Source organism: Balaenoptera acutorostrata, chromosome 16 (genome assembly GCF_949987535.1).
Source record: "Balaenoptera acutorostrata chromosome 16, mBalAcu1.1, whole genome shotgun sequence".
Taxonomy (NCBI): Eukaryota; Metazoa; Chordata; class Mammalia; order Artiodactyla; family Balaenopteridae; genus Balaenoptera; species Balaenoptera acutorostrata.
The window spans coordinates 50,697,744-50,715,827 of NC_080079.1; the positions used below are offsets into that span (position 1 = coordinate 50,697,744).

The 18,084-nt window shown below is 35.5% G+C and overlaps 1 protein-coding gene across 2 annotated transcripts in view; it reads right to left on the reverse strand.

Annotated features, from left to right (window-relative positions):
- BMPR1A (bone morphogenetic protein receptor type 1A) overlaps positions 1–18,084 on the reverse strand; it is a 141,445-nt gene that overhangs the window by 66,596 nt on the left and 56,765 nt on the right. The window lies entirely within an intron of this gene.

Consider the following 18,084-nt stretch of genomic DNA (forward strand, 5'->3'; position numbering starts at 1 on the left):
CCCGTGTCCCCTACACTGGCAGGCAGATTCTCAACCACTGCGCCACCAGGGAAGCCCCGAAGTCCAAATTCTTTAGGAAGACATTCACAGAATGCTATAATCTGCTTTCAATCTATTTAACCTGCTTTATCATCTCCTACAATCTCTGCCAAAAAGCCTCTCGCTGGCCATATTGAACTATTTGCTGTTCCTAAATATGCCAGGCTATTTAATGCTTCTACCTTTCTTCAAACTTGCTATTCTAACGCAAAAATCAAAATGTTCTTATCTTTATCTTTTGTCAAGTGAAGTTCCATTTGTCCTCACAAAGATCCATCTCAAATAACTCCTTTGTTGAAACTTCTTCACTCCTTATGTAGCTACTTGTTCCACAGGAGTCTGGTAATAACACATTATAGCACTTTTCATACTGAATTATGATTGTCTATTTATAGGTATATCTTCTTTATTAAGACAACCCCTGAGTACAGCTGTGTCCCCTATGTTTTAATAAGCACAGTCCGGTGACTGGCACACAGGAGGTAATCTATATATTTTTGAATAAGTGACTGATGAAGAGTGACAGGAAAGAGAAAAATCCAAAAGTAGGTAAAATGAGCTCTGTATCACAAAGATGGTTGTATAAGGATGGTTATTGTCAATGTTATTTAAGAAAGAAAAACAGAACTCACCCAATCTCACCTAAATGTTTTTCAGTGTAGTATCAGTTAAATAGCCACACTGAACACTCTATGGTCATTAAAAAAAAATGGAATACATCTTATCTGTCTGTACTGACTTGGAAAGATATCCCAAATACTCTTAAGTTTAAAGACACAGACACAGAGACCGGATTAGAGGACACGGGGCAGGGGGGAAGGGGAAGCTGGGACCAAGTGAGAGAGTAGCGTTGACATGTATACACTACCAAATGTAAAATGGATGGCTAGTGGGAAGCTGCTGCATAGCACAGGGAGGTCAGCTCGATGCTTTGTGATGACCTAGAGGGGTGGGAAAGGGAGGGTGGGAGGGAGGCAATATGGAGATATATGTATACATATAGCTGATTCACTTTGTTTGTTGTACAGCAGAAACTAACACAACATTGTAAAGCAATTATACTCCAATAAAGATATTAAAAAAAAACATAGTCACTTCTCCACTATTAAAAAGAAAACCATACACACATATAGTAGTATGTGCATGCACACGTGCATGCAATAAATGTGAGGAAGGTAAGGGGCTGAAAGGGTACACACCAACTGTTCTGAGTACAGGCAAAAAAGTGGAAACAACCTAAACGTCTATCACTTCATGGATAGAGAAACAAAAGGTGGAATATCCAGCCAATGGAGTATTATTCAGCCATTAAAAAAAAAAGAAGCCATAATAAGAACCAATTTAGATATAACAGGGATGAACCTTGAAAATATTATGTTAAGTGAAAGAAAGAAGCCAGACATAAAAGACCACATATTATATGATTCCATTTATATGAAATTCCAGAATATGCAAGTCCATAGAAACAGAAAATATATTAATGGCTGTCTGGGGTCGGGGGTAGAGGGTGGGACTGGAGAAAAACACCAAAAGGATGATCCCTAAAAGAAAAAAAATTGATAAATTGGACTTCATCAAAATTTTATATGTTTGCTCTGCAAAAAACCCTGTTAAGAAGATGAAGACACAGGTACAGACTGGGAAAATATATTTGCAATCCCAATATACGACAAACGACTCATCTAGAATACGTAAAGAAATCTCAAAACTCAACATTAAAAAAATTCACCTAGAAAATGGGCAAAGAATATGAAGAAATATTTCACTGAAGAAGATATTTGGATAGCACATGAAAAGATATGGTCAACAACACTAGCCATCAGGGAAATGCAAATTAAGACTATGCTGAGATATTACTACACATCTAATCGAACAGCTAAAATAAAAAATAGTGACAATACCAAGTGCTGACAAGAATGTGAAGAAAATGGATCTTTCGTACATTGCTGTTGAGACTATAAAACGGCATAGCCACTTGGAAAATGGTTTGAAAGTTTCTTTAAAAACTAAATATACACTCACATGTAACCAACTGCACTCCTGGGCACCTGTCCCAAAGAAATGAACATGAATGTTCACAGCAGCCTTATTTTTAATAGCCAAAACCTGGAAAAAATAGAATGCCCTTCAAAAGATGAATGGTTAAACAAACTATGGTACATTCATACCATGGAATCCTACTCGGCAATAAAAAGGAATAAACTATTGATTCATACAACTTGGATGGATCTCAAAGGATTAGGCTGAGTGAAAAAAGGTCATGTACTGTATGATTCCATTTATAAAACACTCTCGAAATGACAAAATCATAGAGACGAAAAAGAGATTAATGGTTGCCACAGGGGGCAAGTGTGTGAGTAGCTTAAGGGAGATCTTTGTGGGGACAGAACCCATGTCTTGATGCTGCAGTGGTTACACACATCTACCACCACAGTGTTTAAATGGGTCAGAACTATATATACAAAATGTACCAGTGTCAACTTCTAGATTATATTGTACTACATGTATGAAGTAACCACTGGGGGAAAGTGAAGGATACAAGGGCCTCACCTTACTATTATTTTTTCAATTTCCTATGAATCTATAATTATTTCAAAATTTAAAATGTAAAAAATTCTACCTTCTAAAACTGTTTTTACCTCTGCTTTAGATTTGGAATAGCAAAATAACTGTTCAAAGATTATTTAAGATACATTATTTTTTTCAAATCAGCTAGACAACTTCAATTCTGCAGTGGTTTCCAGTACCCTGTGGGAATGAGGAATCCCCATAATAAAAGTCTAAAGAAACCAGCAATTCCTAGACCAAATTCTGGGTCTTCAGTCCCCTCTGTACCCCTCACCCTCTGGTTCTGGGAAGAAGCAGTTACCCCTAGGTGATGTCAAATCTGTTTTAGGGGTAGCAAATGTAGCAAGTTTGATATAACCACCTACAGCAGAACAAACCCCCAAATAATCATCTCCCTGTATGCTCTTTTTCAATTTATTCTTCTGACAATGGGGCATAAAAACCACTACTATATTTTCATTTTAATTTTCTCTATAATTTATTAAGGTAATATTCACAGTAAAAGACATTTAAATGATTTGATACATCTTCTTTTCCTTTCCAAATATATCTAGTTCAGTCAGTACAGAAATATATATCACCCATTTTTTTCCTGTAGAGTTTTGAGAAATTATCCATAGATCATTTGTTTTATTAGCTGATAGGTAAACACACCATAACTACATATAAACAATGAAATTTCTGCTATTAGGAATCATCAGGAGTGCTAAGGGTTCACCAGTTCTTCTAAAATGTGCATTGTTGCACCTTTTCAAATGAAGAATAAAGATTATTTAGAATTAACATTATGAACACCAGTTACAGAGTTATGCTACAACATAGTGAAATTATCAGGGACTATTAATACATAGTGTTGTTGGCCCCAGTTCTAAATGGTCCCAAGAGTGCCGTGTTTATTTAGAGTAAGTCCCTACATACGAACGAGTTCCGCTCTGAAAGAGCGTTAAGTCCAATTTGTTCGTTAAGTCCAACAAAGTTAGCCTAGGTACCCAACTAACACAATCGGCTATATAGTATACTGTAATAGGTTTATAATACTTTTCAGACAAATAATACATAAAAAACAAACAAAAAAAAATAAAGAAAACATTTTTAATCTTTCAGTACCTTGAAAAGTACAGTAGTACAGTACAACAGCTGGCATACAAGGGCACGTTTGCATCCTTGAAAGTTTGCAACTTGAAGATTCGTATGGAGGGGACTTACTGTACTTATTTACTTGCTTGTCTGCTTATTTGTTTTAGCTTGCATCCCCATTTTTTCTTGTTAAGTTTTCTTCCCCTTGCTAACAGCTACCTAGAATGCATGTTTGCTCATAATAACAGTACCCTCTCCCCACTTTTCATTTACATCATCCCTGTACTAGCTTAATATAGCTCTATGTTTTGAAGTCTATAAAAATAAAAAGGCTGCATATGACAGCCTGAGACTGAGGGTATAAAAACTGAACACATCTTCTATTATGATCAAATAATGTTTATGCTGTGGTATTATAACAATTTTTATAAGACCACTTCAAGGAGAAGGGATAGATGAGACACCTGAATGAGACAACCAAGGAAAAAAACAAAGATGCGTGGAGCTAAAAACTATAAACACACCTCAAATGCCTATTTGACATTTCTAACAAGATGCTAAGCTCAAAATACATGAAACAGAACTCATCATTTGTTTTTCCATCTTCTCACAAACCTGTTTCTCTTTAATTCCTTATTTGGCTTAATGTACAACTGTTGACAAGAAAGTTTTTTTTGCCACTACCTAGTAAAGTTGACATTTTACATACCCAAAGACCCCAAAATTCTAGCTCAAGGTATATAATCTGGGGAACCTTTTGCACATATCTACCAGAAAGCATGTACAAGAATATTTACAGCAGCATTTTCTTAACAGCAAACACTAGAGGAAACCCAAGTGTCCAACAACAGTAAAATGGATAAACTGTAGTATATTCATATAATGGAATTACCACATAGTAGTATAAATGAATGTACCTCAGATAAGTGTGTCAACATGAATGAAATCTCGAAACCATAATGTTGAACAACAAGTCCAGGGCTTCCCTGGTGGTGCAGTCGTTAAGAATTTGCCTGCCAATGCAGGGGACACGGGTTCAAGCCCTGGTCCGGGAAGATCCCACATGCTGTGGAGCAACTAAGCCCGTGCGCCACAACTACTGAGCCTGTGCTCTAGAGCCTGCGAGCCACAATTACTGAGCCCACGTGCCACAGCTACTGAAGCCTGTGTGCTCTGCAACAAGAGAAGCCACCACAATGAGAAGCCCACGCACCGCAATGAAGAGTAGCTCCTGCTCGCTGCAACTAGAGAAAAGCCCGAGCGCAGCAACAAAGACCCAACACAGCCAAAATAAATAAATAAATAAAATTAAATAATAAAATAAATAAATTTAAAAAAACAAAAAACGAAGGTTGGAGAGAGACAGAGCCAGAGGGGGGGAAAAAACCCCAAAAAACCCAACAAGTCCAAGAAGAATACATATATACAGTATGACTCCATTCACACAAAACTCAAAAATAGTACACACTAGGAAAATGTATGTTAAAGGAAAAAATACAAAAGTGGAAAAACTTAAGGAAAAGTAACAGAATAACATTTAATAATTTAGGATGATGGTTTCTTCTGGGAAGAAGCCATTGTCCTGAGGCCTGGAAAGCTTCTAAGATGCCATTACATTTATTGAGATAGGAGGTTGGGACAGATATATTCATTTATTATTAAAACTTTGTAAAATGTACATCTACATCATATGTACCCTTGTATATAGGATAGATTTTAGAATAAAAATTTTAGTTTAATCTGAAGTAAGTATGGTTAAGTGTTAGTATTTTTTAAGTCTGGGTATTAGGTACACAAATGTCTATTATATCACTTCCTATATTCTGGAATCTATCATAAGTTAATTAAAGAAATTAAGACATAAGCACTACAAAATTGCATTTTGAAATTTAAGGACATGATATGACAAATCTTTAGAAGCAATAAAACAAATACTAAGCTAAATACTAAATCCAAACAAATACTATTATAAAATGAAAAAGAAAAAGAAAAAAAATTACTTCATCTCCTGAGATAATGCAACAGAAAATACACAACACTACCTATATATCATTCATTCCAAAAAATTTTATCTTTAGTCATGAAATACAAAAATGCAAACAGTAAATGTAGGGTATCCTATTAAAAAAAAACTAGATGAGATTTCATAAAAGACCACGAGGGTAAGGGCGAGGGGTGGTGGAAACAGTGGCTATTGAAGCTTACTTTCAAATGGCTCAGAAAAAAAAAGTGTGGGTATTTTTATAAACAAAGAGAGAGAGAGCAGATGAGGCAAAATGTTAGCAAGTGAACTGGTAAATATAGCTGAAATGGGTATTTACTATCTGTTCAAATATTATACCAATTTAAAAGTTTTTAAGGTAAAAAAATTGGGGAAAAAGAGGTACTTTATCTATTATGAGTTATAATTTTACACATAGTTTTTAGTAAACAATGTCAGTATGACAGAGATTATTAAAATCAAATATTGACAGATCTACAAGGAAATCCCAGAGATCTTTCCTCCATCAGCAAATTTTTAAATTTATTTCCTATAAATTATAAATTGTAAGTTGTTCAACAGGATGAAAAATACGTTTATCTTAACAGGTTGAGAATTACAGCTGTGCTTCAGAAACAGTATCATAATCAATTTAAAGCCATATGGGCTTACAAAAAACTGTTTAGCAAGTCAACTGTACTATAATATAAAAGACTTTTAAAAAAAATTTTATAATCAATTTATTTTTATTATTTATTTATTTTTGGCTGCGTTGGGTCTTCGTTGCTGTGCGCGGGCTTTCTCTACTTGCGGCGAGCGGGGGCTACTCTTTGTTGCGGTGCGCGGGCTTCTCATTGTGGTCGCTTCTCTTGTTGCACAGCATGGGCTCTAGGCGCTTGGGCTTCAGTAGTTGTGGCACATGGGCTTAGTTGCTCCGCAACATGTGGGATCTTCTTGGACCAGGGCTCGAACTTGTGTCCCCTGCATTGGCAGGCAGATTCTTAACCACTGGACCACCAGGGAAGTCCCTACAAAGATTTTATTTGATACAGCCTAAATACATATAGCAATACCAATATATTAGAACACAGTACTTTTAAATGTCCTACTTAGCAAATAGAAGAATGTTTTAAAATTTCTTTCGCAGAACAGATTTACTTCCTAATGATGCATACCCATATTTTTCAGGATTGCCAAGGCAAGGCAGTAAGGATGGAATGAATTTCTTTAAAACATCAGTAGTTTCCATAAAAAAAAAAATTATACATCATTAAAATGGATAACCATCCTATTACCTAAGGATGTACTGATGGTCAGAATTTAATCCAGTTAACCTGTGTTCAATATTTGGCTTTCTTATTATTTATTAAAAACTAAAAACTACCTTCATTAAATATTCAATTGTCATTCATCCAAACGTGTGCATCAATGAAACTAAACATTCTAGAAATTATAGAAAATACAATTTTCAATTTAGAGCACCCATATAAAATTCATCACTTGTACAGGCACATGCAAACTAATCATTTCCGACAGGAGTGGGAAATGGACTACAGATATTTCCTCCAAAAGGACAGTGTTGCTACATGTTCACAGATAGGTAAACACACAGAGAAGAAAGTTTTAGGTGGGAAGGCTGCATTTAAGTTCTCATTTCTATGTGATGAGAGGCAGGTAGTTAATTACTGAACAACACTGTATTTTACATCAGTGAGTCACATGCCTAAGGGAGGGGCTTGTAAGCAGGATGAGCAACAACCAGGGCAATCAAGTAAGATTTCAAAAAGAAGCAACATCAGGTTTTGAAGAGTTTCAGACAGACAATTAGAAGCAACTACCCCAATATAATGCACATAATACAACAGCCTGACTATGGACTACCCACCTTCTTCAAAACACACCTGTACTTTAGGGACTAAGATTGTGAAGCTAGATATGTTTGAATTTCAGAGAACAGCTCTATTATCAATAAGCAAGTGAGGTTGAAAGAGAGAGAAGAAAAGATTACTGGATAATACTTCTGAGGGCACTACAGTAAATTTTAAAACATTTAAGACACAGTTCCCTGCTGGCAAGCAACATTTAATCAACTTGAGGAGTCAAGCCATAATATATTAAAGCTTAAACAACAGCACCAGATGACAATACATATACTGTTGTACCACCACACGTGACAATTAACTGAGAAGTAAAAAAGACTTGCTTCACAGGTGGAGAGATCACTGTGGGCTGAATTTAAAGTGGCCCTTCTAAAGACTGTCAGGGTTTGATAGTATGCTAGGAGGGAGGGGTAGAGGTTCAGATGGGCGTTTTACTGGGAGGGCTGGGGTGTTGGGGGCTGGGAGGGTGCACTGGGCCTGGCTACTGTCCCACCTGGGGCCCAGATTCTAGAGTGGTGGAACATAATAATCAATGCATGGTCTGAACCAGATGATAAATTCCCAGCCACCCTGAAGCCCATGTCCATAGCAGATATCAATACTTGTTTTAGTTCTCCTTACAATCAAGCATCAAAGATTTCACAGTCCTTCTTAATATAGAACTCCCAAAAGCCAAGATGCCAAGATGTTTGAAATCCACCTACCATTCTTTTAAGAAAGAGAGAATAAAGAGAAGAACACAGGGTTAAGAGCATGGGCTTTGTAGCCAGACTGAGTACCAAGGTTAGAATCCTGGCTTCACCACTAACCTGTTGTAATACTTTGGACCAAGTTGCTTAACCTCCTTGGTATCCAATCTGTAAAGCAGGGAGAATAACTGCATGTATCTGAAGGGTGAGGATCAAAGGAGTTAATGCAGGTATAGCACTTAGAACAGTGCCAGGCAAATATAAGTACTTTCTAAGTGTAAGCTACTATTACTGTTTTCTATCAACAGGAAATCAACTGTATTCTCAGAGAGTAATGAGAGTTTTATATGAGAGAAAATAATATAAAATGTATAAAAACGTTGCTTAAGTACAGAAAACATTCTGAATCATTGATAGAAACAACATTCAGTACTTAACAATGCCTAATAGCATCAAATACTTGCTAGTTGATTTAAGAACAAAAGTGCAACATCAAACATGTTCTCTATATTTACTGAACATTTACTATGTGCCAATTACTGTACTAAATTCTATACATTTATTATCTTGTTTAATCTTTAAAATAAACTTTTGAGGCAGGTACCTCTACTAATTCCATATTATAAGAAAACTGAGGCTCAGAGTGGTTGAGTAACCTGACCAAAGTCACACAGTTAATATATAAAGTAGGGCTGGGATTTAACCCAGGTCAGTCAGACTCCAGAGACTGTACTTTTAATCTAAACTATGCTTTCTCTTTCCAAATCCTGAACCAACAGGCTTTGATATAACAACGAGATAAATATAAAATACTATTTTAAAATAATAAAATTATGGGGGGGTGATAGCTAAAGGGTATGAAGGTTTCATTTTTTAATATTTTTAATTGAAGTATAGTTGTACAATATTATACAAGTTACAGGTGTACAATATAGTGATTCACAATTTTTTTTTTTGATTCACAATTTTTAAATGAAGGTTTCATTCTGAGGTAATGAAAATGTTCTAAAATTGACCACAGTGATGCTGCACATATCTGTGAATATGTACACAAACTGTACACTTTAAATGGGTTAATTGTATGTTATGTGAGTTGTAGCTCAATAAAGCTGTTTTAAAATATTCTTAATGGACTTCCCTGGTGGCGCAGTGATTAAGAATCTGCCTGCCAATGCAGGGGACACAGGTTCGAGCCCTGGTCTGGAAGATCCCACACACCACGGAGCAACTAAGCCCGTGCGCCACAACTGCTGAGCCTGAGCTCTAGAGTCCACGAGCCACAACTACTGAGCCCGTGTGCCACAACTACTGAAGCCCACGTGCCTAGAGCCCGTGCTCTGCAACAAGAGAAGCGACTATAATGAGAAGCACGTGCACTGCAATGAAGGGTAGCCCCTGCTCACCGCCAACTAGAGAAAGCCTGCACACAGCAATGAAGAACCAACGCAGCCAACAATAAATAAATAAAATAAATAAATTTATTAAAAAAATATTCTTAGTAAAATTAGGATAGATGGTAATTAGGGTTTATCCACACACAAACTGATACAGATTAAGAGATAGAGGTTTGAATTTATTTAGGATAGAAAAATAATTATTTTCAGAACCAAAAGATTTATAATCAATAAGAGAAAAACTAAATATATACCTATATTTAAATTAGACCTAAATAATGAATGAAATACCTGTGGGTAACCATGATATAACAGTGATCCCCTTCTAAACAAGCCCAACATTTTGACAAGAGAGGGAAAACAACACATTCATCACATAGATACTCACTTTTAGCAAGGGGTGCAGTACAAAATGTAGGCAATAACATGAAGTTTTTGAAAAATGCAATGAAGCTAATGATCTCTTACACCACCCTCGAGTATAAATGAGGATATCCTCTATAGAGGGCAGTTTAGCAACATGCATCATGTACCCACTAGCCCAGCAATTATAGTTAACAGAGATTTTTATATTTCACTAATAAAAATCTACCAAAAAAATCATGACATTCATTTAGCTGTATGAATGGTCCTACAACACTCTTAATGATAGCAAAAGAAATAAAACAGAAATAATCTAAATAAACTATAGTAAATTCACATACTATTATCATGATAGTTAACATTTATTAAGTGCCAAGAATTATTTTTTATGTACTATCTCATTTATTACTTACAGCAACCCTAGGAATTAGATAAGAATTAGACAAGAATGCCATCTTCATTTTCCAGGTGAGGAAACTAAAATCCAGAGTAGCAACTTGCTCAAAGTCACACAGCTAGTGAGTATTTGGAGCCAGGATTTCTACCTGGGCAGTTTCAACACTGCCAATTTGTGTGGCTACTATATTGTACTACAGAAGAATAAGGACTTGGAAATATACTCACAATATACTAAAACAGAAAAAAAGCAGATATCAAAACAACAGGCATAGGCATAGTATGATCCTTCTTTTGTTTAACGCATTAAAAAAAAAAAGATGAAACAGATACGGCCCCAAATTTAACAGTGGGTATCTCTGAGAGGTGACATTACAGTGGATTATCACCTTTCTTATATTTTTCTGTATTTTCCACATTTTGTATTGCAAGGTAAATTTTTTTTTTAACAAGGTAAATTTTTTAAAGTGAGGTTCTTAAAAAAAAAAGTAAAAAGATAATGACAATTTCAAATACTGCAGAAAGCACAAGTAATTAAAAAACATGGAAGAAGCTGTTAAATTTGCTAAATGGGTTGCTGACGAATTCAAGGGAAGTGGTAGAGGCAAAATGGCAATGGCAAGGAAGAAGTATGTTTAAAAAGTGACAGGAGCTATTCAGGTATAGACCACCATTTTGAGAAGTTCAAAGATGAGAAGAAGAATGGTATATAGCCTCAAGGTAATAACAGTGTCAAAGGGAGGTTTTGCTGGTTTATTTTCAATTTCAAGGAAATATGATCAGGGTAGTAATCTAACTGGAAATAGGCTGTCAAGGATGGATGTCAAAACAGACAAGGAGCGGGAGGTCTCAATGAAGACAAGGATTTAGCCTTAGAAAAGGGGAAACATCTTGTGAGACAGGAGAGAGAGAAGAGAAAGACACATAAAAAGAGATCTTTGAGATGAGGAGAAGAAATTTACAGAACTTATATTTGGTACCTTCAAACTTCTCTAAGAAAGAGAATGAAGTCATCTTCAATAACTGAAAGGGTGGGGATTAGGCACAGAGAGAGATGTATGGAGTAGTGGGAAAAAAAGTTGGAAAGCAATTGGATTTACGAATTTGCCAGAACTAGCAGAAACTATCTACCTAATTATCACATGGCCATAAAAGAAAGTACTGAAGGAAGGTAGGAAAATCATTTCTTTTTCACAGTTAGCATGCACGTTAAACTGCACCATTCAAAACCAGGAGAATCTGTGGTATACCTAGAGACAATACCCTATTATTAATCTCTAGGATAACAACCACTATAATAATCTATGAAGCTGATGTTATAAAGTGCCATCACTTTTAGGAGACGACATGCATTGTCAAAGGAAGCACCAGAGTTCAAGCATAAATTTCTAATTTGACAATAAGAAGGTAGTTTCCTAGGAAAAATCAAGTTGCAAAGATCTGAAACTTGGTATAGCTGAAAAGTTTTCCCAAGACAGGTAAATTGTACACATACACAGACCTTTCTGAAGCAGCTTAAAAAAAATAAGTAGCAATCAAGCTCTTCATTTTATGCGAGGACGGAATAAAAGAAAATCTATGAGGTAGGGACTCTTTTCATACAATGAATATTTAATGAGTGCTAACTATGTATCCCATGAACAATTCTAGTCTAGGGATATAGCAATGAACAAAAAGAACGAAAAAAGCCCTGCCTTCATGGAAATTACATTCTGTTTTACTGTCTGTGTCTTATGAGGTTAAGTAATTTCTCTTTGCAGCCACATCTAGTAGGTGGCAGAGACAGGATTCAAATTCAGATACGTTAGATCACAAGAACATGCTCTTGCACTCAGGTATGATTCCAGCATATATAAACCACTGCTTAACAGAGGAAAAAAAAATAACTTCTACATTTATCTATACTTTTCCATAATAACACTTATTTTAAGAAGAATTTCGAACACTGTACCATTTTGCTTGTACTACTTCTCTCACTATAGGCACACTTTTCCTTCCATCAACTTGTAAATTTTAAAATAAAGGAAAACTGAGCTAGCTGAAAGTAATAAGAAAATCTTCTCACCTGCTCCTTTAAATTACTAACCAAAGAACTATTCATGCTTCAGCACACTTCTTAAAATATATTGGGGGAATGTGGGGTAGGGGAATATTAGAGATGAGCCTCATCACAAAGAGTATGTGCTAATCTTTTCCTTTTATTTGTATTATCATTATCTGCATTATCTTAATATGCAAACAACTCACTGCTACTATTATTATTCTCTTTCCCTTAAGGAGCTGCTTTCCTATTAGAAATTTCCAGCAAATACCTGGTGATCCTTGGGTACTGTTCATGTAACAGTGAAGCACAGGAACTCTGACTGGACAACGCTGTGGGTATAGGAGTGCTTGTAAACTAGTGGGCTTCACTGTATGGTAACTGGGCAATCACCTGCCTGTGCAGATATGGAGACCCTCGAATGTCAGGCTCTGCTGCTCTCTTCCCTGGAGTCAGTTTCTTAGAAGAGTCCTCCAGTCTCCTAGATGGAGTATACACTTCTGACTGCCACTGCTCTGCAAACAAGTGGGAAAAGTAACATGGGACAAAAAGTAAGGGCACATCTTCTGATCTAGTAAGTAGACTTTTGCTTAATCCTCATTTACAGTGTTTTCCTATTCTGTATTCTCTCAAATCTAGGGTCTCACTGGTTTAGTTTCTCTAAACACTCAAACATCCAACTTCTGCCAGGACTACTGAATTTGTCCAGGTTGGGTTCAGCACTGTCCAAGATAAATATAATACTGCAAATGCTACTACATGTGTTAATTTAAAATCTTCTAGTGCCCCCATGAAAAAAAACTAGAAAAAAAGCTGAAATTAATAGATTTGTTTCACCCAATGGATCCAAAATGTTATTTCAATATAATAAATATAAAAATTATTAGTAAGATATTTTCTTTTCTTTTTTCATAGTTAAACTTCCAAACCTGGTATGTACATTACAATTAAAGCACATCTCAGTTAGGGCTAGCCACATGTTAAGTGCTCAGTAGCCACTGAATAACTCCAAAATTTCAGTGGCTCAACACAACAAAAGTCTACTTCTGTCTCATGTAAAATGTCCAACATAACAAGCAGGATCTGTTTCACAGTCATCCAAGGACCCAGGCTGACAATCTTGTTCTTGTATCAAATGAAACATATGGCTAGGTACTTCCAGATAAAGAAAAAGACCAGCAACTCTTCATGGACTTTTCACTATGTCAACACAGAAATAACACACACCTCCCCTCAAAGTTCACTGGCCAGAATCAATCACATGATACCACCTAACTTTAAGGAAACAAAGGAATTAAATGTTCCCATATGCCTGGAATGAAAGGAGAAATGAATGTGGAAGAGCACTAAGAAGTCATTACCACGGGCAGGCACTTGGCTGTGAGGACAAGTGTTAGAAGATGATATAAACCCTAGGTCCCAGGGTATAACTGTTTCTTATAAAGATTTTTAAACCTGTTTTCAAAGTGCCTTTGATGAACTTCTTAGTAGGCTACACACGGCTGAGGAAAGAACTTCTGAGCTTGAGGATATGTCAGGGAAAATCTCCAAAATTGAAAAGCAAACCAAAAAAAACACCAAAAAAGAACAGAATATCAAAGAACTGTGGAACAACTAGAAAAGATGTAACATATGCATAACAAGAAGGAGAATACAAAAAAGAGAAGAAAAAGAAAAAGAGAAAGGAACAGGAAACATACTTGAAACACTGACTGAAAATTTCTCCAAATTAATGTTAGATACCAAACCACAGATCCAGGAAGTTCAGAGAACACCAAGCAGGATAAATGACCAAAAAACTACACCTATATAGATCATTTTCAAACTACAGAAAGTAAAAGATTAAGAAAAAATCTTGAAAGAAAATAGAGGGAAAAAACACCTTACCTATAGAGGGGCAAAGATAAGAATTACATCTGACTTCTCTTCAGAAACCATGCAAGCAAGAAGAGAGTGCAATGAAATATTTAAAGTGCCAAGAAAAAAAACAAACAAACCTAGAATTCTGTACTCTTACACTGACTATTCACCAAGACAGACCACATTATGGTGGTTTATAAAATATACCTTATGGTGGTATATAAAATATACCTTAACAAATTTAAAACAATAGAAATCATACAATATCTCCTCTCAGACCATCACGGAATTAAACTAGAATCAAAAGTAGAAAGATAGTTGAAAAATCTCAAAATATTTAGAGATTAAACAATGCACTTCTAAAGGAAATGGGCCAAAGAAAAATTTTCAAGAGACATTTAAGAATAATCTGAGCTAAATGAAAATGAAAGTATAAATTTTCAAATTCGATGGGATGCAGTGAAAGCAGTGCTTAGAGGAAAATTTACAGCATTGAATGCATGTATTAGAAAAGAAGAGAGATCTCAAATCAATAACGTAAGGTGCCATCTAAAGAAACTAGGAAAAGAAGGGCAAATTAAATCCAAGGTAAGCAGATGAAAAGAAGTAATAAAAATCAGAGCAGAAAATAATAAAACTGAAAACAGGAAATCAACAGAGAAAAATCAAGGAAACCAAAGGTTCTTTGAAAAGATTCTTTGAAAATATGAATAAAATTGATAAAAAGAAAAATGACACAAATTACTAATATCAGAAATGAAAGAGGAGACACCACTACAGATCCCATGGTCATTAAAAGGTTAATGAAAGAATACCACGAGCTCTATGCCAACAAATTAGATAACTTAGATGAAATGGCCCTATTCCTTGAAAGACACAATTTGCCAAAACTCACACATGAATAAACAGACTATCTAAATAGGTCTACATTTTTAGAGAAACTGAATCATAATTAATAATCTTCCAAACCAGAAAGCACCAGGCCCAGATGGGTTCTCTAGTGAATTCTGGCAAACACTTAAAAAGATATTATAACAATTCTCTATAATCTTTTTCAGAAGATAGAAACAAAGGGAATACTTCCTAACTCATTCTATGAGGCCAGCATTACCCTAATACCAAAACCCGATAAAGACATTACAAGAAAACTAGAGACTAATCTCTCATAAACATATATACAAAAATCCTGAACAGAATATTAGCACATTGGGAATTCCCTGGTGGTCCAGTGGTTAGGACTCAGTGCTCTCACTGCTGGGTCACAGGTTCAATCCCTGGTCGGGGAACTAAGATCCTGCAAGCTGTGCAGTGTAGCCAAAAAAAAAAAAAAAAAAAGAATATTAGCACATCAAATCCAACAATGTATAAAAAGAATTTATACCATGACCAACTGGCATTTAATCCAGGTATGCAAGGCTGGTTCAACATTCAAGAAATCAACTAATTCAATCCATCACATCAGAAGACTAAAGAAGAAAAACCACATGATGCTATCATTAGATGCAGAAAAAGCATTTGAGACTATTTTACACTCATTCACGATTAAAAGAAAAATCTCAGCAAACTAGGGATAGAGGGGAACTTCCTCAATTTGAAGAAGAACATCTACCAAAAACCTACAGCTAACATCACATTTAATAGTGAGACACTCAAAGCTTTCCCACTAAGATCAGGAACAAGGCAACATATCCCTTCTTACCACTCCTTTTCAAATCACACTGGTAATCCAAGCTAATGGAATAAGACAAGAAAAAGAAATAAATGGTATAAAGATTAGAAAGAAAGAACTGTCTTTGTTCACAGATGATGTGATCATCTATATAGAAAATCTACATGAATCAACGACAAAAAAACTAGAATTAATAATCAATTACAGCAAAGTTGCAAGACACAAGGTTAATATACAAAAGTCAACTGCTCTCCTATATGCCAGTAATACACTTGTGGAATTTGAAATTAAAATCATTTACATCAAAAAAAAAATCATTTACATCAGCACTCCCAAAATGAAATACTTAGGTATAAATCTAATAAAATACGTATAAGATCTATATGAGGAAAACTACAAAATTAATGAAAAAAGTTGAAGAACTAAATAAATCGAAAGACAATCCATGTTAATGAATAGGAGGACTCAATACTGTCAAGATACCAGTTCTTTCCTATTATCTATTAAGTCAATACAATCCCAGCCAACATCATATGTCACTAAGGAATTATAAATTAAAACAACAATCAGGTAAATGTTACCACACATTTATTAAAATGGTCAAAATCTAAAGCACTGACATCATAAAATGCTGATAAGGATACAGAGCAAAGGGACCCTCATTCATTGCTGGTGGGAATGCAAAATGGCATAGCCACACTGGAAGAATTTGGCAGTTTCTTACAAAAACTAAACATACTATTAGCATACAATCCAGAAATCCTGCTACTTGGTATCCCAAATGAGTTGAAAACTTGTGTCCACACAAAAACCTGCACAAAGATGTTTAAAGGAACTTTATTCGTAATTGTCAAAACTTGCAAGCAATCAAGATGTCCTTCAGTAGGTAAATGCATAAATAAGCTGTGGTATATCCAGACAATGGACTGTTATTCATTGATTAATATAATTCATCAACACATTTTAAACATTTTAACAACTGTGAAATCAGAAGGTGTCTTAAAATTGATATAATATCACTGTTTAATAGGCATCATTTTTCTTTCTTAATGGCTCTTTTCACATTTTAACAACTGTAAAATCAAGGTACGTCTTAAGATTAATATCACATCATTGTTTAATAGGTATCATTTATTTTCTTTCTTAATGGTACACAGAATAACAGTACATCAGTGCCTAGGAATTACACAGATATATGTTTTAGGGTTGATGTAATACATTCCAGAATGTATACCTCAACTTCAGAAAGAATTGGACGAGTTTGCTAGTACTAACAACCAAATATTTCTCACATATATATATATAAAACTTGTCAGGTTTATACTGTTATTAATACAATTGTAAGTACTAGCAAAACCTGGCTTTTTATTAACTACTGTTCTTTCTACCATAATTACTAATTTTTTGCCAATTCTCTTTTTATCTTTTTGGTAACTTCTCCAGTCCTGCAAAATCTTACTGATCTGGCTTTACAGAGTCAACTGTAAAATTAACTCAAAGAACCGAACGAATTCTCCACTCTAGAAATATCCTTTTAAAATAAAACTCATCGGGACTTCCCTGGTGACACAGTGGTTAAAATCCGCCTGCCACTGCAGGGGACATGGGTTTGAGCTCTGGTCTGGGAAGATCCCACATGCCATGGAGTAACTAAGCCCGTGCGCCACAACTACTGAGCCTGTGTTCTAGAGCCCGCGAGCCACAACTAGTGAAGCCCACACACCTAGAGCCCATGCTCCACAACAAGAGAAGCCACCACATGAGGAGTCTGCACACCGCAACAAAGAGTAGCCCCCGCTCACTGCAACTAGAGAAAGCCCGCGTGCAGCAAAGAAGACCCAATGCAGCCAAAAATAAATAAATAAAAAATAAAACATCAATTCTGTTCATTCCTATTCCACTAGTTAATAAAAGACTGCTGTTGCAAATTATAAATTTCTGTGGACAGTGCCACCAATTGACAGAAGGGTTCAAGAAAAACCTGGCAAAACTCCAGGAACTACAAGGTACTTCACCCACTCATAAGGAAATACACACTTTGCTTTCTTTACCATCACAATTTGCAATTAGAAAAACGTAGTGATACAATCCTTGAAGAAACATCAACATTTTTTCAGCCCAATTCTA